The sequence below is a fragment of the Melopsittacus undulatus genome, chromosome 8 (genome assembly GCF_012275295.1).
Source record: "Melopsittacus undulatus isolate bMelUnd1 chromosome 8, bMelUnd1.mat.Z, whole genome shotgun sequence".
Classification (NCBI taxonomy): domain Eukaryota; kingdom Metazoa; phylum Chordata; class Aves; order Psittaciformes; family Psittaculidae; genus Melopsittacus; species Melopsittacus undulatus.
The window spans coordinates 335452-357735 of NC_047534.1; the positions used below are offsets into that span (position 1 = coordinate 335452).

The 22284-nt window shown below is 51.0% G+C and overlaps 1 long non-coding RNA gene across 1 annotated transcript in view; it reads left to right on the forward strand.

Moving 5' to 3' along the window:
- The window catches only part of LOC115945320 (uncharacterized), a 45430-nt gene extending 23760 nt beyond the window's left edge, over positions 1–21670 (forward strand). The window contains exons 3-4 of the long non-coding RNA XR_004549885.1: positions 18831–18944; positions 20889–21670. This is a non-coding gene — a long non-coding RNA (uncharacterized lncRNA). The remainder of the gene's footprint in view (positions 1–18830; positions 18945–20888) is intronic.
- The last annotated feature ends 614 nt before the right edge of the window (positions 21671–22284 follow it).

Genomic DNA, 22284 nt, shown 5'->3' on the forward strand with positions numbered 1-22284 from the left:
GACACCTCCATGTCTGATTTCTTCATCTGTCATAGAGCAGCGCCTCTACCATCTGCTGCCACTTAACACTTGGAGATGGGCTTCCCAGTGCCTTTCCCCACTTCTGTTCATCTCTCGTTTTGCATTTTATTCTTTGCAGAGAGTAGAAATGTGTGAAGAGCTGGATGCTCATGGGAAGGGAACAGGAAGGGAATGCAGTCCTTCCCTGCTGGCATCTCACAGCTGCTGTCAAAGGTGCCATCCTGTCTACAGCCTATGCCCTGCCCTGCGCCAGGGAGCTGTGCTGATGTGCCCATGGGCTCAGCACTGACAGGGTGCAGGAGCAGAGATCTGAGAGGAGCTTACGCTGTGGACTGAGAAAATAGGTCTTTTTTCAGCTGCTCTTTTAGATGGTTGGAGGGCTGCAGCTCTTTCCAAGTGTGGGCAGATGTTCTTGCCACATGGTGGTCTGTGCTTGTTTAGTGACTCTGTGCTTGCAGGACCGTGATGTCTTCTGCCCATCACCACCTCTGTGAAATGAGGCTTTGTGAAATAGCCAGGGGGTGAAAGCACAGAATTTGCCTATTAACTATATCCTGGGTTTATGCCAACAGTCTCTTCCCTTGGTTCAGCACAGAGGTGTACAGGAGGTCTGAAGCAGCTGCATTCAGCAGGGAGGGAAGAAGAGCGCCAGGCGCAGGGAGGCATGAAGCAGGCAGGCAGTCCTGTTGAAGCAGGGATGCTCTGTAACACCTGATTGCCAGGCAAGAGGGAATGGCTTTAAAGAACATCTTTATTAGGGTACACTACTTAGCATCAAAGAAATGTCAGGGCTGCTCTATTGTGAGTCCCTGCCTAAGGCACTAAACTAGCCTGTCACTCAGCAGTCTGAGTACAAACCCGAAGAACCACTGCCAGAGTCTGGAAGGATTTATTTTTCCACATTTAATTGCCCTTTTTGCTTTGTAAACATAAAGGTTGAAGCTTAAACTCTGACAGCTCCAGTCGCCTTTTTCTTATCTCCTTAAAAAAAAAGAGAAGACATTCAGCTTGTTAGATTTTCCTTTCACTGCAGCCCCAAATCTCACAAAATCTGCACAGCTCTTTTTTAAAGATCATTGAAGCATTTCAGTGCTCACCTTGGGAAAAGCCCTTCAGCTCGCAAAAAGACAAAAGCTGGCACCTGAAGAGCCAAGACCTTTCCCCAAAGCAACGCAGCATAAAAATGCGTGGCCAAAGAGGCAGAGAAGCAATCAGCATTCCACCTTTTCACCAGGAGCTGTTTAAAGCCTGGCTTATCTGCTCCTGTTACTGTTCCAGAAAGGAATGACAGACCAAAACCAGGAGAAAAAAGAGAATGCTAAAAGCAAATCCAGATGTGCCATAGCCCAAAACATCCCGAGCTCCTTCCTTCTCTGAATGCGCTCCCTGCTCCTGCAGGAACATCTTCCCTGGAGTGGAGGGGCTGCAGGCTGTGCAGCACTGGGAGCACCTGGCTGGGTCTGGGCTTTGAGCTGCTCCGTCTGCTGCTTCTCACGGTCAAAGCTGTGCAACCTGCATTGTTTCAACAACAGAAAAGGGTTTTAGAGCTACAGCTCTTGAAGAAACTGCCTCAGTGGCTGCAGGTTCCCTTCATCTGATCTGGGAATGGGGATGTCACCCTGTCACCCCCTCCCTTCCCTGTGCAAGTGCCAGGGTGGTCAGTGCTGCATTTGAGACCCATGTACACATGCAGCCTGCAGGAGCAGCAGCTCTAACAGGTCATGGAGCTGGGCCAGACAAAGAGGGATTTTTCCTACCTGTTCACTCTTCCCTATTTGCTGTGGGTTCATGGGCTGCAATCCTGGAGTTAGCCTTTCCTCTTAATCAAATGCATCATGCTTTCTGTTTCCAGGACAGGTTATGTCAGGGTGTGCCTGAAAGGTCTTAATCAAGACCAGTGCAGAGGATTTGGAAGTTTACTGGTGGGATGCTGTAGGTGGGATCCAGACCAATTATTTTCTGGTGTCTCATTGCTGCACTTTGCTGTGTGCTGAAGGCGACTGCAACAAGGCCATTTCCGAAACACTCCAATCTCCTCAGAGAACAGAAATGGAGAAGAATCCTTGAAACACATTTTGAGCAAATCCTTTGATTCAAACTGCAAGCTTGAAATGACAAATGGGAGAGAGAAGCTTCAGGAGAGTCCATGTCTATCACGGATCCTTCACGTCCCCATTGTTGTCAATGAGGAAGCAACAATGACTGGCAAACTCTAATTACCAGTTACTCTGCAGAGCTGAGTGCAGGCAGGGCTGTGCTTTGTGGTGCTTGAGGAGCAGCAGTCACAGCTGTTACACTGAATACGTCTCTGTTAAGATTTTGCCTTCTTTATCTTCCAGTTTGCCCGAAGTTGAACATCTACATTATTCAGGTGAGGCTTTCAGCAAGGTGCTGAAGGAGGACAGCTCTGCAGCAGGTCAGTTTTTCATCCTCCTTTCCTCAACATTCCCGTTCATGTGTACTACAGTCATGAGGCCCCGTGTTTCTTGTATTGATCACATATTTCTTTCTCTTCCTTCGACATCCGTGTTGATGGGCTGGACACATTCCAGGAGTCCTGCCTGGTCTCTCCTCTCAGGACCAATAGTGGTGACTTGCAGCGGCTCACAGGCCTAGCAGGAGTGTTGCTGTCTGTACTGTCAGATGTACTGTCTGCCCCTGGGTGTGCTTTGTGGAAGGATGAGCCTCGTGTTCTTTGCTTCCATTTGTTTTCAGGCTGCTGAATGGTTTGTCCATGCAGAATCCATTGGTGTTTCTTCATCTGTACAGCTATGGACTGCTGGTTTGGGAGCAGGGTGTGGATGGGTGCGTGCTCCCTTCTGACTGTCAGCTGGCTGGAAATCCAGACCAGTTGGTGAGGATGAGACTATTTCTCATTGCTGGTTAATCTGGCATCTCCTTGGGTTCAAATGCATTTGCTGTGTTTATCTCCTGCCAGAACCTTGTTATCCCAGGAATGTCTATCCACCCATCAGCCATTAGTAGTCAGATACACCAGACATACTGAGGAGCTGACCCCAGGACAATTTTTGGAGCAAAGATTTAACTCCATAATGAATTTGTCACTTCCTTATTGGCTAAATAGTGAATAGCAACCAGTAATGCATTACCACAAGGTGCTGTGACATCCCTGGTGGAGGCTTTAGTTTCGTTCATACAGATACATTTGACTGCTTCCTGGACTACACATTTTTGCTACTGTTTAATAGTGGATATGAATTTAACCAGAGGTGTGCTGGTGCAAGTAGAGGAACCTTGTGTAGATGCTCCGTGGTTTTCACTGGACTCATGACTTCCCTTTTTAACCAGCGTTGCTTTAGCTGCCTACTTTTGGTGTATTGCTCCCTCAGCCCATCAGGCACTTCCTTTCTCTCTCGCAGGATGCTCAGCTGATAAGCACCTCAGCTCTTCGCCAGACAGCGGGTGTGCTCGCTAGCTGCCAGCCAGCTGATATGATTACACTGTAGTTTTGATAGTTGTTTCCTGTCTTGCAAGCCTGAACAGATGGCATGCTACTCCCAGTGCAAGCTTTGACTTTCATAGTGCTTCGTGGCTCGGCCAAGTGGCAGTTGTGTAGCCTGCACATGTGAAGCTTCTCAAGGAGATCATTGCAAAGGGAGAGGTGCAACTGTGTCCTTTAAGGACCCTGCGAAGTTAGTATCCACTTCAGGAAAAGGAAGTACTTTCAGGATCAACACACTATGGAAGCATCCTGAATGCTGTGCAAAGGTCTTTGAAACAAATGATCATCAACCATGGCCACTGTATGCAAACAATCATCTCACCAGCACCAAGTCCTGTAAGAAAACAGCTCCTTCTTATGAAATAATAAGCTTTCCTCTCTTCATTTATTGCATTGCATGAGAACAACTGGCAGCCTGCTCACATGAACCCATTTATGAACTTTTCTAATTCTCATTCACTAACTGGGAACAAGTTCTTTTTACTTGTAGCTGCTGAATATGAATGAGGTTGGGCTTCAGAGCTGCTCCGGTGCCAGGCAGCTTCCTTGTACCATTTGTCCTTGTGCCAATGGCAGTGTCACTCTGCCAGCAATAAATCCCTCTTCTGATGGGCCCTGCTAGACATGAGCAGGTTGCTGAGCCCAACCTAATGAAAGGTTACACAGAGGAAGACCAGGCTCCCTGGGAGCCCCATGGCAGTGTGCTGGGTGGGAAGCAGCCTGCTCCAGCTCAGAGCAGCACTTCACAGCACTGCCAATTGTTTCTTCCCAAGTAGCAGGAGAGAAGGGACAGCCTTGGGGCAGGCAGCTTTTTAAGGGCAGCCATCGGCCATGCCCCACACCTGATCTGAAGGCAGATCTGTAATGACACAGCAATGGGAAGGGGCAGTGCTCGCTGAGCTGTGTGCTGGGCGCAGCAAGGGTTGCCTCAGTTACACACAACTCCTGATGGTGCTAAAGCAATGTCTCTCAAACAGACCAGCATTCCCGCTCAGGAGAGCATGCCTGTGCTGGCACTTGCTCTCTGCCAAGAGACAGGCACTGTGGAGAACATGGTGATTGCCTGACCAATTTGGTGGCCTTCTATGATGGGGCTACAGAAGTGATGGACAGGGGTGGAGCAGTTGATGTCATCTACCTGGACTTGTGCAAAGCATTTGACACTGTCCCACACGACATCCTTGTCTCTAAATTGGAGAGACATCAATTTGATAGGTGGAGCACTCGGTGGATAAAGAACTGGCTGGATGGTCACACTCAAAGAGTTGTGGTCAATGGTTCAATGTCCAGCTGGAGACCAGTAACGAGTGATGTCCCTCAGGGATCGGTGTTGGGACTGGTCTTGTTCAACATCTTCGTCGCTGACATGGACAGTGGGATTGAGTGTGCCCTCAGCAAGTTTGCCGATGACACCAAGCTGTGTGGTTCGGTTGATCCGCTGGAGGGGAACAAGCAGGGGTTTAGACTGGATATAAGGAAGAAATTCTTTACTGTTAGGGTGCTGAGGCACTGGAATGGGTTGTCCAGGGAAGCTGTGAATGCTCCATCCCTGGCAGTGTTCAAGACCAGGTTGGATGAAGCCTTGGGTGATATGGTTTAGTGTGAGGTGTCCCTGCCCATGGCAGGGGGTTGGAACTGGATGATCTTAAGGTCCTTTCCAACCCTAACTATTCTATGATTCTATGGTGCCTCTCACCAAGGCTTTGTCAGGAGGCAAACAGGCATGGTTAGTTAGAGGTCTCCAGGCAGGGCTGGTCTGCTGACAGTGTTTGCTTCCTCTTCATACCTGTCCCCAGGTTTGATAGTTTCTCCCAGGCAGGAAAAATAACAATAAAGATAATTCTTTTAAAACTGATGATCTGAGAGGACAGATTGTCAAGCTTTATACTGTTGGATAAATCAAACTAACTGCTGAGAGTTAATTTGTCTGACCATAAAGTGGATTCAATAAGTGTAAAACAAAACTAATTGGTTCTTTTCCATAGAAATTTAATCATACTATAAAATGAGATCAATGCAAATAAAAAGCATTGAGTAGGTTAAGTGTCAAGAATCTATAAAGGGAAATATGGCTTACGTGCTTTCCTGCAGGCACTGAACACTGGGTGGGTTTCCATCTCCGTATGAGTCCTCTCCCAGTGTGGCTCCATTCCGAACATCCCAAGTTTCTGCACTGCGCAACATGTTGTGTGTGTCACAAATAGCTTGTCCCTCACGTGCTGTGTGTGGCACAAGCAACTTGTCCCTTGGTCTTCATGGTTTTTGTGTTCTCATGGGTTGAAGCTGTTGGTGGATGATCCATGACTCTTGTGGGTGCTATTCTTAGGCACACAAGCCAGGTACCACACACAGCAAAATGCAGGTCAGCAGCCTTTGCCTGTGCAGGCTTTCCGAAAGCAAAGGGGCCACTGGCACCTGCAGGAAGGTGGAGGATCCTGTTCCAGAGCTGATGCCAGGCTTGGGATGCATGCAGTGCACCAGGACTTCTGCTGCTTGGGCTCTGCTGCACCCTTCCCTTCACATCAGGGAGCGGTGGCACAGCTGGGACCCGGTATCCTCACCCCCTTGAGCCCCCTCCTCTGGGCTCTCCACACCTCTCTGTGCCCAGAGCAGCCGCCTGCTGATGGTTCCTCCAGCAGAGCTCCATGGCCCTGCCAGGCCTCAGGGGGCTGAGACACTGCCCAGAGTTCCCGGCTGCTTCCCTACAGCAGGAAGCTTCAGCTGCGGATGGGAAGGAGCACTGTGCCATCTCCTGGGGCTCGCCTGGTGTGCACCCTGAGCTGAGCCTCTGCAGCTGATGTGCAATTGCCAAGGCAGCCATCTGGTGAGTGCAAGGAGGCTGCCAGGACAGGAGCTGCAGCTCTGCCACCACATCCTCACAGTGGTTTGAGGCACATCGGATGTGATAAACCAAACTGGATGCTTCTAAATGAATCCTTTGAAAGACCTGTAGTGAGAGGCTGACACAGGCTGTAGTGATGGTGATGGCTGGAGCAGGGCTTTGTGTGGTTGCTGCTCACGCGGAGAGCTGCTAAACCTCCAATGTGCAGGTTGCCAAGAGCTGACATGTTTTCTAAACAGCATGTCCTCAGTTTCCCCACATGGATGCCCAGCTTGGGCAGGACCTGGAGGAAGGCACCTACAGCTCAGCAGAGAGGAAGGGAAAGGAAGGGAGCAGCATGAGCCATCTGGGAAATGAAAGGATGCAGCTTCCAGCATGAGGGTTCCTGCTGTGGAAGCTGTCAGAGCTGGGTGGGAGACAGCAACGCCAAAGCTGGAGGTGAGGAAGAGGAGCGGTTGCAGCGCTGCTCCTGGGCCAGGCCTCCCCAGCCTTCCTGCGGTGTCAGGAGGGATGTCAGGAGGGCAGGATGGACTCCTATGGAGTCAACTCAGTGCCCTTCTGATGCAGCAGCAGTGCTGGTTTGTCTGCTGCTGTATCCAGAGGCCACCTCCTGTTTCCCTTCACCTCCCTTCTCCCTTCTCCCAGACTCTGAGGTCAAGTGCTGTATCTCATTAAAAATCATGTTTTGTATCTTAATTTCAGGCTGTGGAAAGCCCTTTCCATGCAAGGGCCAGGATACATACGAATTGCTGCTCTAAATCTCCAACTACAATAAGGAAAGTTGAGTTGCTGACAGTTTATTTGATAAATACTTAATATAGCTTAAATAATTATGTCATGCAGACAAATGGAGAACAAAAGCATCCATATGCTATGCTACAGTAAATTACAGTTTACAACTTGCTGGGCAACACCAGTGGCAGCTCCAGCAAAGGGCTCCACTACGGCCTGGGAAGGAGGGCTCAGGCTGAGGGTTTGCTATGGGAAGAGCCTGCCAGGAGCTAATGCAATGATGAGAACCCTCCCCAGGGCAGTTAACACAGTGCTGATGACCTTGGTGGAGCACATGGGTGCTCTGTCCTGCTGCCTGGCACATGCTGCTCGTGGGGCTGAAGGCTGGTTCCCATCCCTGTGTGTGAGCCTGGGCTGGGAGCATCTGTGCAGAGCTGGGGCTGCTGCTGTGGCCTGGAGGGAAGTGGAGAAGGGTGTGAGGAGGCAAATGGCTCCTAGTTAAGCTGAAGAAGCTCCCAATGCCAAGGGCATGTTCCCTCCTGGAGAGGCTCCTGCGCTCCATTCCTGGGCTAAGCTTGTGGTGTTCATGAACGTAGCTCTCGGTCTTTACCTCTGTTCTGCTCTGTGGTCAGTGATCACTTACAGGCTTTGGCTTTGCTTTATAGGCTCAGTGGTATTTCAGGGGATGTGCAGGTCTCTTCTGTGAGCTCTGACAGAGAACAAGGGCTGCACTTGGCTGAGCCCCTGGTGTTGTGCCGTGTCACCCTTGCAGCAGCAGAGCTGTGGACATGCGCCTTTGCGTAGCCCAGGATAAACACAGGTAGAGATGAAAGATAAGTGGCCATAAAAAGTAAAATGTGTGGCACCTGCCCTTTAAAATGTATTAGGCAGTTTAAAGATGAAGCTCTGTATTTTAGGATATATGTGGAATCATTCAGGCTATAGCCTTAAAGGAATCTGACCTTGAGGGGCTGGAACTAGATGATCTTGAGGTCCTTTCCAACTCAAACTGTTCTATGGTTCTATGAAATACAGCTGAGAGCAGCTTTTGCTATGTCCTGGGAATGGACAGACAGGACAGTCGTGCGTGCCCATCACCTTGGCAGTGGGTGAGTGTCCTCAGGATGCTGTGGTCTGAGGAAGTGACTCCAGTGCTCCTCTTGCTGCCTGATAACCTCAGTGAGCAGTCAGAGGCAGAGCACTTGATGGTAAAAATGCCAAGTTCCTGGTGACATCTCTTAGGTTTCCTTGTGTGCTGGCAGCAGGACAGTCTCACCTGGTTTCAATGGCATCCTCTCAGCCTCCACTTTCTGGACAATGTGGAAAATAGCGGCCCTGCAGATTCCTTTAAGGGCACTGAGGGAGTGGAGACAGCTTGAGCCAAGCCAAGGGATCCGAGCGTGGCCTGCTCATCTCAAACTTGTTCTTAGACAAAACACGGGTGATTGTCTATGTGGAGGAATTAACTGTGAATAGATCCCTGCACATGCTGGTGCAGGGAGCCAGAACCTCCATGTGCTCTGTGTTCTGGTAGGGAGGTGTAAACAAACTCCAGTTTTATGTCTGACCAAGGAGATGTAAATCAAACACGTGTGTTGAAGCCTTGTAAATGTTTTGACATTTTCCAATCCATCAAGGCCTTTAATTGTATTTTGAGTGAGTTGTTCTATATGTAAATACCAGTTAATGTTGAAAATGTTTATAGCCAAATTGTCTGTGTATGCAGATGTCTGTGTTCCAAGATCACAGTTTCTATTGCAGAACTGAGGCGTCTCTTTAATTTACCGCTAGAACCGTTCCTTTGGTGATGCCAGCGGCGCGGGAGGGCTGAGCTCCGGCTGCTCCTGCTGCACTCACCCAGCAGCCGGTGCCCTGCGGCTGTGCTGGGGCTCTGTGCCTGCCCTGCCATGGGCTCCAGCACCCTGGGGAGCTGATGGCTCTGCTGAACCCCACCAGGCTCCCCTCTGCCCTCTTGCTGCCTCCAGCGCTGCTGGGCTGAGGGGAGGACCCGTCAGCTGGAGGGTGTTCTCTGGGCTCCTCTCTCTGGCTCATGGTTACTGGAGACACAGAAGGCAGCGGCACTGAACCCCACTCCTGCTGAGAATCAACATGCGGCTCCGACCTGTGTGGTGCCTAAGCAGTGATCAAGATCATCACCTGGAGATAAATCTCTTCCTGCCGTCACACGGAAGAGGAGGAGCAGTTACCATGGCCTTTGCCTTCAGGTTTTTAATCATGGGGGAGCACATGCAAAATAATGGCTCACCCATGATAAGAATCAATAGTGCTGGAGTGTTTGCAGGCTGTGGCTCAGGTATGTGATGGGTCTGATACATGAGCAGGGAGCAGGGTTCATGAAGGATTCTCGTGTGGCTGCTTGGCCACTGTAGAGCCTCTTGTTGCATCCAGCCCACCTGGAGCAGGGCTGGGATGTGGCCTCCCTGTCCAGGATGTGCTCCCTTTCTCCTGGATTCTTCAGTCAAACAGCACTGTTGATCTGGCCTTGGTGTTTGCTTAATGTCAGTGTTCCTCAGGGAATACTGCAGATAATAGTAAGCTGTACTGCCTGAAGTTGGGCTCCGTATTATTTCTTCATTAATATTTGTTGTTCATAAATATATATTCTCTCCTATTTATCACAAGAACACCAATTACCAAACATAAATTCTAACTGTGGGGAATATTTCAGACCAGTTTTATTAAGAAGTGATTTTTAAAAATGTTGCTGAGGCTTTTAGCCAGTTATGTGCTACTAAATATTTAAATCTGTATCTCTTGCTGCATGCTGAATTACAGCACGGGGATATTTAATGCTCCCATTTCTCCAGCATAAATCTGTGAAAGACTGACTGGAAGAAAAATGGACTCGTGAACAGCCCCACACATGCTGAGTGCTTGCCCGTGCCCTGCACCTGGTATAAGCAGTGATCCAGCCTGAGGGCAGCAAATGCACCTGCAGTCAGCACAGGGTCACCCTGCTGCAGCGGGTGGCAGGGCCAGGATATGGTACTGATAGAACATGGCACTGCTGGGATGTGGCACTACTGGGATGTGGCACTGCTGGGATGTGGCACTGCTGGGATGTGGCATTGCAGGGATGTGGCATTGCAGGGATGTGGCACTGCTGGGATGTGGCACTGCTGGGATGTGGCATTGCAGGGATGTGGCATTGCTGGGATGTGGCACTGCTGGGATGTGGCATTGCAGGGATGTGGCATTGCAGGGATGTGGCATTGCTGGGATATGGCACTGCTGAGATGTGGCACCGCTGGGACGTGGCACTGCCATTCTTGGGCTGTGTGGAGCAGGCTACTGTCCCGGTCTGCCCGTGGCGTGGTTGCTGTCAGCCATCAGGAGCTATGAGTGCCTGGAGGCCTGTTACCCACCAATTAAACTGTGAGTTTTACTGTTGGACCGTGAGCCTGGTTTACGATGTGAAAAGCTTTCGACAGTTAAACAGTACTAATATTAACCACTCCCGCATGGGCTCTAACAGTCTCCCCCATTAAAAGTATGATTAAGAAATTAATCCATCTGGAAGGGATTGGCATGTGGTGCTAAACAATGGAATAATGATTTTTTTTATGAAGGCTGAACCCCTGGCTGCATGGAGAGAGGAAGCTCCATAGCTCTTGCATGATGGCTATGGAAGCAGCTAAATGCGGTGGGAGGACCCAGCCCTGGTAGGGAGCCGGTCGTGGGTTCCCAGGGTGGGCAGGAGGCTCCTCACTCAGATTGGATGCTGGCAGGAGCTGTGTGCTGCTTGCGTACAGACACTGAGAATATTCATATCGTGATTTATCCCCTTCTTTTTCTTCATTGATTTTAATTAAGTTCAGTCTCTCCTTGCCAAGCCTGGAGAACACAAGCAAGAATTGAAAATATTGAAGGTGGGTTTGCTTTGTGCTTGGGTCCTCCCGGCCTTCCAGAAGAGGATGGAAAGGGCCCAGAGCACCACACAGGCATTGCCTGTGCTCTGCCAGTCCCTGAATAATAAACATAACATTAAAATCTTGTTAGGAGCATCGCAGGAGCTATTACAGCTCAGCAGCTGATACTGACTGCGCTCAGATCCATGATGTGATTTCACAGCACTCTGTGGGCTCACCGTGCACACCCTGATCTGGTTAGCTGTGCCTTGCCTTTTTTTCTCTCCCCTACTGAAACACAGCAACAAGAATGGCAAGAAAAACCAATCTAGTCTTGTGATCTAGGTTTATGTTGCATTTGTCAAATGAGCAGTGGAGTAGCTGGTGCTGCTGTGTCAGCTCTGCAGACAGGGTCCTCCTGGGATGGATGCTCACTCCTGCACTGAACGTTGGACTCATCCTGCACCCCACACAAGCTGCTGGTTGGGAAGCCCCCGTGGGGACACTGGTCAATGAGGGTTTTATTTCCTGCATTGTGCCCACTGCTCAGAGCACATCAGTGGTGCTGCTGCCAGGCAAAGGGGCAGCAGGGATGCTCTGCAGTGACCCCTCATGAAGTAATGCATGATGTTGCACTGGTGTGACCTACACCTTTTAAACAGCTTGGCTCTTCTGCTGGTGCTGGTTCTGCCAAAAGCTGGGCAGGATGGGCCCATCCATGGAGCACTGGGGCAGGTGCAGTGGGGTAGATGCTGGCTCCTTTCTGCAGCTCCCTTCCTTAAAATCATCTCATCATTTGCATTGCTTTTATTCTTGCAACAAGCACTGTGATAGACACTAAGTACCAGAAGTGAGGTGAAGTATCACATACCTGCATGTGTGTATAGCCACAGCTTGTGCAGCTGGGAACAGAGAAAGCAAAACCATGGAAACTTTCTGCACATCTCTTTCAAATACCACAGGTAAGCAGAAGTAGTCCACAAAGTAACATGCCTTAAATCAGAACCAGGTTTAGAGAACCTCCATTATATAGCTATCTTTCTTTGTGCTATTTTTCATCAGCTAGATTAATTCTTCACATCAGATAGGGTGATAAGAGCATAAAGGTACCTCTTACTCAACTCTAATTTTAATTAATATGGTCATCAAATTGGATCTGAAGAATTAGGAAACCTCAGCAAGAATTCCGAAGGGATATAAACCAGGACAATTTACTGTTTGCAGGTCTGTGCTCTGCTCTAGTCCCAGGCAGTCATGGTGACTTAGTTTTGATAGATGTCTGGAAATACCTGCAGCAATCTCTTTACAAAGCTTAATGACCTTGGGTCATTTAGTCTTTGAAATATTTCAACTACTAGGGAATAAAAATGGCAGGATTGTCACACTCACACTGCAGAAGGTCACATCCATCTACCTGTGGCTAAAGGTCGGAATTCCCTCAAAGCTACCACCGTGCAGCAGACAATGCGCCCAGCTTGTGTAACTGCTGCACGCCTTGTCCAGATGGGGAACTGAGGGAACACCAGGGAGGATGTTGTGTTTCATGGTACTGGCCATCGGCTGAGGGATATCAGCTTGCCCTGAGGGGACAGGAGTCGATCCCAAACCAGGTTCTCAGGTCTGAACTCACTGGTTATTGCAACAGAGCAGGAATTTAGACAGGGTTAAATACACAGGGACAGCTGGAGAGGGGCAGCTCACATGGCTCCACAGCCAGGACCATTCACTTCTCAAGGCTCCTGCACACTGTCCCCACCTCATCCCTGCAGCACCTGGGCCGTTGCCCAGCTCTGTGCCCCATGTCGCTGTGTTCTGCCCCAAGCTGCTGCTCAGGATGCCACTCACAGCCCAGCTGGGAGCTTCTGTTGGAGTCAGAAGGTGATTTTTCTCCTTTAGCAATAACCTTTTCTTGCTGGTGCTCACAGGATGCAGCTGGGAAAACCAGGTATACGATCCTGGTAGGGAAGTAGGGAAAAGTTGTGGGTGCTGCAGACAGCCCTGTCTGTCCTCGACAGGCTCAGGAGTCTCCAGACGCCCTGGGATGGAGCAGATGCAGGCAAAGAGCAGAGGGCTGGATGACAGCCATATACTTTCCATGTGCCAGCTTGGCAGTGGCAGGAGCGAAATGTGGGTTTGAGGCTGCTCGCATTTCCTCCTGGATGTGACTTCTCAAAGTTCCTGCCATGTGGCTTGGCACAGAGAGCTGGGATGAGACAGGAGAAGCGAGGGCCTGGCAGTGCCAACGGGAACAGGCTGGGCTGGATGGTGCCACACGGCTGAGCCTGGGGGAGGTACAGGTGCTGGTGATAATGGTCCTGAGGGGCAGATTCGGTGCGTTCAGTGGGGACATACTGGTGAGCCAGAGCTGGTGCTGTGCTCCTTGCTCACCTGAGTGTGTCCTCAGTGTCTCCCTCCTATTACTTAAGAAATGGACTTTGCCATAAATGACAGCAGATTCTGAGCTGGTGTCACCAAACAGCACCTTCATTAAGCACATTTCTGGAGTCATCTGGCTGGGTCTTGAACAATGTCCACAATGACCATAGCAGACTTTTGGGCCAGCCTTTGGATTCACCCATGAAAATCAATTAATCCTTACTTCATCTCAGCTGTTGTATCATGTATGGTGTTCAACAGGGGTGTGAGGAGGTAGTTCCAAGTCAGGCACTGCGGGAAGGAGGGAGGTTTCCTGGCTCGTCCTGGTCAAGGGAAATGTCCTCAGAGAGCCCCTGTCCCTCATCACTGCGGATCCACAGCGCTCTCCAGCCAGTCCCCATCTGCATGGGGCTGGTGGTGCTGCTGCCGAGGACGGGGCTTGGTTTGCTCCCCTCCGACTGCAGCTTCTGCTCCTGGAGGCACCGACCGGGGCCGGGCAGGAGGAATCCCCTTCCAGGGAGCCCAGGGAGCTGGGATGCATCAGTGTGAGCTGTGAGCCACAGGGACCAGGCAGGGGGATTTGTGCTGGAGCTGCTACAAAGACCCAACATGGGTTCAGAGTCTTTCAGATGAGTGTTTGCTAAATGCAAATGCATGTGTGAAATGCAGATAAGTGTGTGTTAAACCCATCCCAGCCCTCTCAGCAGTGTGGAGTGCCTGGAGCCTGTTTGCTTTGCTCTGCTCCTTTACTTGCTAACAGTTGAGCTCTGCTAATCTCAGAGGAAGCTGTTGTGGGGACAGCCCCTCAAACCGAGGGCGACTGGGATAATGGGAACCTCTCAGAGCTGCCAGGAAAGGGAAGACTGCAAAGTCTGATCCTTTTCTCTCTGTGGTGATGGTTTGCTGGAGGAGGATCCCTCATGGACATTGCGCTGGCTGCTCTCCTGCTGCCCTTCCTGTTTGCACTGGCTGCAAGGCAATGCCTCAAGCCCAGGGCAAAGCCCACCCAGTCCTGCTCTTCAGTGTGCTGTTGGCTCCATCCTGCTGTCACTGGTGAATGTGGCCCGAGAAGCAGAGTGTCCCTGTGCGGTGACAGCCAAACCCAGAGTGCTGCTGGGGGAGAAGGGGCTGCTGTTGCTCAGGGCCTGGCAATGGCACCTGGGGCATGGTGGCCACATCTGCCCCTGTGTTCACCCTGCTGCAGATCCTGCAAGCTCACAGATAATTCATGTCAGCAAGCTGCCATGCTGCCATTGCTAATAGCTCAGCAAAGGGAGACATACCGGTCAATTAGCAACTACTTGATGTGACAGTGCCAGCAAAGGGCAGACCCAGCTGCCAGACCCCTAATACCATTAAGAGGAGAGATCTGTCAAGGCTGGGGTGGGAGATGGTGGGACCATGGGAGGGGGGAAGGACCTGCAGGCAGAGCCTCTGCCCTGTTCTCCCTGGGATTGGGCCAGGCGAGGGTGCATGGGGCTCCCAACATCACCCTGCATCCTGGTGTGAGAGTGTGTGGAGCAGCCCAGAGCTGCTGCAGTGACAGGCTGCCCTTTGCTGGGAGATCAGCTGGGTCCTCTGGAGAAACCCATGTTATGAGTTTTGTAATATTGGGCAAGTATTAAATTAGAAAGAGACTTCTGAGCAACGGAGAAGTTAATATCTGCATATGTGAAGGCCTCCAACTGCAGGCACAGCAATATTAGAGGATTTGTGAAGTTTAACGCTGTTCATTCATCCTGGGGCTGATGCCATAAATTGCAACACCACGATTCACTTTGAAATAAAACCACGTGGAGGATGCGGGTAGATCTGTTGTATCCCTGCCCAGGGGGATCTCCAGTCCTCTGAACTGTTGTTTGCATCTGATGCTGGGATCCCTCCCCAGTGCAGTGTCTGGTAGCTCGGGGTACAGCAGGCCCAGGGAGGTGCCTGGTGTGCTTCCAGCAGCCTGTGCTGCTCCTACGTGTCAGCTCTCAGGGTGATGTGGCAGCCCAGCCAAGGGAGGAGCGCAGCAGGGGTCTGAGGGCACAGTGCTGAGTGCCAGCAGGATGGAGCAGTGAACCTCAGCTGTCATGGGGAAGGCTGAGGGAGGGCTCAGGGTGCCCGGGTGGGTGCAGAGAGGGGACAGATCAACGCGAGGGTGCACGTGCTTTATGTCTGGGTACAGGCACCCACCTCTGGACACAGCCAGGCTGGGGCTGGGCTGTAGGGGAGGGACCGATCCCCCCTTGTCTGCACTGAGTAGGCAGAGCTCTCCCATGCCCACGGGGAGCCTCAGAAGTGCCCAAAATGTACAATGGCCTGGAAAGCAGTTCCATGTGTGTCCTGTGTGTGGGACCTGCTCTGTCCCTCACAGAGTGTGCGCTCCCACAGCCACCCTGCTGCTTTGTGCCATTGTCTGAAGGATGCTGGTGTCAGTAGCTGGGGTTGTTTTTGCCTTCCCATGGCAGGAGACACTGCTTACAGGCAGTCTCCTTCAGGAAATTGATGCTTTAATATTCACTCTCGTCCGATGAGGGTGAAATTTTATTCCTAGAATAACATTTAATTAAGTCTCAGGCTCTCAGTGATGCACCAGTGATCCGCAGAGCTGCACTTACCCACATCAGCTCCTGTAAAACCAACTGAACCGCACATAGAGTAAACTGTAAAATTTATGGGCTGTTCCCTCCCTGTTTAATTAGCACCGTAAGTGTGTGACAAGGGCCTCAGGCCGGGGGAAGGAGCAGTTGTTTACTGGTACCTGTCTTGCTCTGCAGCCTTGGCCAGCAGCATCCCCCCTAGATCGAGCTCTGCAAAAACATTTGAAGGCAAGAAAGTAGAAGGCTCCTGTTGCAGCCCCGGCACGGGTCATCAGAACAGTGCTGGGTTTGGGTTCTGTCATGGGGTGGATGGAGCTGATGCCCTGGTCAGGAGATGGGAGCAGGATGGGGCACCCAGGGCCTGTATGGAGTGGGTGCTTTGTGGGTACTGCACGGTGGGTGCTGGTGCTGGATGTGGCACCCGAGGCTCTTCCTGGCATTGGGGGCTATGCTGCAGGGACCATGGGATGATGGATCAGAAGAACGGATGTTGGCCGCACACTGATGTGGCTTTTGTGCCTGGGCAGTTCCTGCCTCACTCTGCCATGACCACCTCTCCTGCCCTCACAGCTCTGCTGGCCCCTTGCCTTCCCTGCGGGCCCCATGCAGACCAGTCTGAACTGTTAGTGAACGGATGGTTGATCACTAGATGGAAACTGAGCTCAGATGCAAACTCTGGCATTCCACAGGTTCCTGACCAGAGGGGACAGCTCTGCTTATCCAGTCTGACCTCCTGCCAAAGCTCTGCCAGAGCAGGGCAAGCAGCTGCCCAGGAGGATCTGCAGCAGGAGGAGTAGGAAGAGGAGTTGGTCGTTCTCTGAGTGCACCCTAGATGTTCAAAAGCCCTACAGATTCAATGAGCAGTGCAATGGAGATGTCCCACCTGATGATCAGCCAGCAAATCTTAGATTGTAAGTAGCAAAAATGTGTAAATGACTGGAAAAAAAATCTGCCTGTGTCACTGCATGAAAGGGAGATGAAGAGAGATGAAAACAGCATCAGTGCAGCTGATAAGGTAGGGGAAGAATGCAGGAGAGAAGCCAAGTAAAGCAAGAGGGATGGGGCCCCAGGGCTGAGGCAGCACATGTTCATGTGGCAGAGGAAAGTGCATGTGGCACCTACATGGTCACTGCTGGCTGCACAGGCAAGCGTTGCAGAAGGATGGGCAGTTTTGCAGGCAGGTTGGCAGTGATGTGTACGGGATGGAGGCTGAGGGCAGAGCTGGAAGCCGGCAGTGATGCTGTGGGAAGGGTGGCTGCCTGAGGAGCTTCCCAGGGCTCTCCAGTACTGGACCCCCCTGGCAATGAAGAGCCATGGGAGGACAGAGAGCACTGCAGGGAAGTGCTGTGTGGTGCAGGAGGAGCAGGTCAGTTCTTATGCCCAGCTTGCAGGGAAATCAAACCAGTTTCTCCTTTCTCTTTGGTGGCCTTTGGGACATCTCAGGTCACTGCTCTGGAGATGACCGGTGTGAATCTCTGGCAGGCAGAGCTGCATGGAGTTTTGGTGGTGCCACCTGCGCCACACAAGGACTGGCACAAGCAGCTTCTACTTTCATGACTATTGTGCTGAGACTGGTGGAGATTTTCCTGCTGAGGAAGTGAGCGCTGGAGTGCCAGGGAATGACTGGTACCTGGTCTGGAGAGCTGGAAGAGCAGGGCGGCCGCTTCCCTGAGAGCAGTACAAGCAGCATCACACGTGGTGCTGTGCTGCTTCAACACCATTAGACACTGGCCTGTATTTCCACCTTACCCTGGTTCTTGCCAGTGCTATTACTCCTTTGGTTTCATAAGCACTAAATTCACTCACAAATTTTATATATATATAAAAAAGACATACTGTCATAAAATCAGCTAGCTGAGCATTCCCCAATGAAAATGAAATGCTGCTGCTCCTCAGAAGAAGTGCTGGTTCTGGATCATTTGTCTATTCAATATTTGGCAAAGTCTGACTGCAGCCCTGGTGTCCTCTCACTGCTCAGCCTTTTCCCATCCCTGGATGCAGCCTTTTTCCTGCACCCATGAAGGAAAGCATCCATGCTAGAGGTCTGTGCTGCCAGTTATTGATTGATTTTTCTTGCTGCTAGAGCTGGGCAATTTGAATTTGTGCTGCTGGACGTGTCTGGCTTTGCAGGGCAGAGGTGTGTGGTGCTTCATCAAAGTGGGGAGCCTGCAGAGCCAGCTCAGCATGGGGCAGTGCAGCAGGTTCTGCTTGTCCATTGGGATGTGTGTTGCACAGCAGGATCCCACCAGCAGCTCTGTCATCTCAGCTGGGGTCCACATGTGGTGGTGCTGCTCCTAGGGAGCATGGATCTCCTGTGCCTGGGCCTGGGGGCTCTGGGGCCTTTATAAACCCAGGGGGAACATGGTGAAATCTCTGCCTTGACAGCCAGGGACGTTCAGCTGCAGGGCCCTGGGGAGGTGCAGTGCTCAGAGCCTCCCTGGAGGGCTGGAGCTGGTGCCTTTGACTCGCTGCAGGTCTCAAAGCAGCGCTGGGGGAGCAGGGACCAGCCTGTGGTACCTGACCTGCTCAGCAGCAGGAGCTAGAGCAGGGCTGTCGCTGCAGGTGGTGGGTCCTGCTCTCCTGCAGAGGCTGCTCCTGCCCTTCCTGGCAGTGCTTATCCCAGGGCTGTGTCCATTGCAGAGCAGCAGAGGCTCTTCTCAGGGCAGCTGGAAGCTGTGAGTGCTGCTGGAGGTCCCACAAGGCGCCTGGTGCAGCTTTTGCTGCTGGACCCCATTGCCAGGGACACAGTGGCTCACTGCATGGTGTGTGTGACCGGTACCATCACCCTCTGCACGGTCTGACTTTCATGCTGGTGTGTCTTCAGAGATAAAATGCTTCCATTCTACCTAAACTTATGACAGGTTCTTGAATACAGGTGGGAAGGGCAGCTCAGAGGAGCTTTCTTTGGCCCATTCTCCGTTGTTCCCTCTCTCCTGATGCAGGGCTGATGGTAGGGAAGTGGCACTCTGCTGACAGCCCCAGCTCACACAGCCTCTGGCCATCTGACAATGCAGCCTAAAGGCAAACTAGGAGCCAAATGGCAGCTCAAGGACAAGGTGGGTACATCCTGCAAGTGCTTGATGGAAGCTTCTGCTGCCTGAGCGAGCAGTGAACCTGGGCTGGCTGTGAACAGGAGCTGGTGTGCGGCCACATCCCTGACACAGCTCTCCCAGCGCTCCCTCATGGACTGTGCTGATTTTGATGGGCACAAAACACAGCTCAAGGCTTATTATATTCCTAGAAAGAATGAAGCTTTGAAAGATCCCCCGAACCAAATCCAAACTGCCGAATGGTCAACTCTTGTCAGTGTTAATGCCACTGAGCGGCTGCTGGCAATGACAAAAGGGACAGGCTTTGCAAATTCAGCTCTTGGCCTTTTTGAGGCACCTTGGCTGATGTGCCAGCAGGAGGAGGAATGTTATAGCTGAGCCTGGAACATTTTGCAGAGGCATTTCTCTTGGCAGGTTTATGATGTTTCCTGCCTCAGCTGGAAGCCAGCAGGACTGAATAAATCTCCAGGCCAACAAAAGCTCAGGATGTTTTCACAATTGCCAGAATTTTATTAATTTACAAGTGCATTAATGAATTTATTCCTTCCTAAGAACAGCTTTCACTGAGATGGGGAGTCCTACAGTGTGTTTGGGTGTGCACGGTAGGCAAAGCTACTAGCACACTGCAAGGAAGTCACCTGCCAAATAGCTGTGCCATTGATGCCAGTGCAGTGCAGATGTGAGAGGACACACTTGGTGCTCTCATCTGCCAGGTCCTGCAGCTCTGCAGAAGGGGTCTGCCTGCCCCGTGCCTGGGAGGACCCCTCACTGGGGCTGCCCCACACCACACAGCTCGTGGGGCTCAAGGCTTGCACAGTCTGCAAGTTCCACCAGCACTTGGTGCAAAAAGAGGCTCTAACTTCATCCCATAGGTGCACAGGTGTCTCCTGTGCATGGGATACTGTTCAACCCCTCCAGGTAACAGTAATGGGAAATAGCTCCAAGTGTTTAGAAACTTGAAACAGGTTCATTATTTCCAAAAAGAGAAAAGAAGGATTAAAATGGTTTCTGTGGGTACATTTTAAATATGATCAATAATTTATCAGACAATTTTCATTCAACAATGAGGAATTAGGATGCTTCAGACCCTCCAAAATGTTATCGGCAAGGCAAGTCATTTCAATTCTCTCTTTGTCTTCCTGTGGGTTGTGCCGGGGCAGGAGCCTGTGGCAGCCCCGTCCCTGTGCCCTGCTCCTGCTCTGTGGTGCCAGGAGCATGGTGGCTGCTGCTGCAGGGGTGGTCCTGTGAGAGCTTCAAACAGGCACCTTCAGCCCACCCGTGTGCTGCTGGGCACCCCCTGGCCTCGGAAGGGGTCTGGGGGGTTTCAGGGGTCCCTCTGCCTGCCCAGCCCCAGCCTCTAATCAACCCTTAGGGAATACAGCAAAGCTGGGCATGAAGGAGCATCCAGCTGGAGCTCATCGTCCACCCCATGGAAAAGCCTGTCTGCCGTAAATAACAGAAGGGGCACGGGAGCTGCTGTGAGAAATCCTTCATCATCTGTGGGAACATGCTTGGTTTTACAGGAAAAACAAATACAGTGAGTCGAAAATAAATGGCATTATTAGCAGAAAGGGAGGCTCTAATTAAGCAGATATAGTCCATTACTGTAGCCTTCAATTCATTAAATTGTATAATTACATAAAACCACTGTTGATGTGCTATTCACTATATCTGGTATTGTCTTCCTAATAATTAGCTCCATAATTGTCAGTTTGACAGGGTAATTAAAAATGTTTAAAGATGTTGTGTCAGCCTTTTCTCCTTTGCTGAGCTCAGTCGGATGTCTCTGGAAGATGATTTTCTACCTGACTAGACTGTGGTTTTGTTTTTGATTTATACCAGTGTGCTACAGGAATGACCAGACTCATGGATTACTTTGATGTTCCTGCTAGGCTGATGTTTAAAAGTAGGAGAAAAATAACTCCTGATGTCATTTTCATTTACTTCCAGGAAATCTGTGGTTCCATCCCCTGCTCCATGCTCTGGTGCTGTGACTTTCTCCTCAGCAGTTTTATGGACAGTGCGTTGTGAGATCTGACGTTTGTAGCCCTTAATCTTGGTTCTGTTTGCTGTGTAAACCCTTTCACCCCACATGCATTTTTTATGGATGGATTGCAGCAGCAGGAACAGAGCCCATAGCTCCAAGAGGCCCCGTGCAGAGCACAGGGTGATGGTGGTGAGGTGGATGTGTGTGCACTGGAGGGGTGCAGGCAGCCCGTGCCCCTGGCCTGGTGCTGGGGAGCAGAGCATGGATGTGCTGGGAGCCAGGGAGCAATCTCCTATGAGCTGCAGACAGCCGGGGAGTGGTGCACCCGAGCCCTGGGCTGGAAACGTGCTGTAAAGGAGGTGGTTTATGGAGCCCTTCATGGCAATCACTCCTGGTTCTGTTGCTTGAGGGCATTGATTGCCACTTTGGATGGTCCAAACCCTGACTTATTTCCCTTTTCAACAAAATAAACCCCGAATATTCATTGCTGAGAAGTGATAAATAAATCTGTCCTCACACGCAGGAGCTTTGCCAGCTGGGTTTTGGCTGGATGGGAGTCTGTTTGTGAAAGCTTTCAAGGGTTTTTGAAACTAATCTGTTTTGAATCATTAAACAAACAAAGTGATCTGGTCTTCTGGAATAAACAGTAATCACTTGGAAGTGAAATCTGAACTTCTTGCTTGGCAAAAGGATTTCCAGCACTTCTCCCTCTTGCTCCCTTTTCCCTTTGTGTTGATGTTTGTTCTTGGGCACTGTTTCTCACACCACAGCTTTTCTCCCACAGCACGTCCGTGAAAATCACACACTTAGCCAAGTACTTACTGCATTCAGCTGAAGGGGTCCCCTCCCCGCACTCCTTCCCCTTGTAGCCAGGAGCATGTCTTCGAGTCCAGATGGCCCCGTTCCACCACTCTGTAGCCATTAGTTTGCATTCAGTATTCATAATTGCTTTGCTAACTGAGAAACTTTACAATCTGTTGCAGGCCATTATATGCAAAACCATGCCCAAGTAATTGATCCCCTGCCATCCAAATTGCAGAAGTGCTCGAGCGTTTTGTAATCTTACAGAAAAGGTTTGTATTCTGAGTATTCCTAACCTGTGTTGGAATAAAACTGACAATGGGCTAACAGGACACGGTCTCGGCGCAGCCATCATCCGGCAAGCAGGCACCGTACCTGCGGGTGGGCTCCTGCTCTGCGCCTTCTCTTGGTGCATTTGACTCTTCTGATGTTCCCTGTTTGCCAGCCCCATCCCTCTGCTGCTGTGGATGCTCACTGCTCGCTGGCAGAGGGGCTAATGCTGGGGTGGGAGCAGGGGCTCTTCAGGCTGCTTGAGGGTGTTGGATGGTGAAGTGCAGT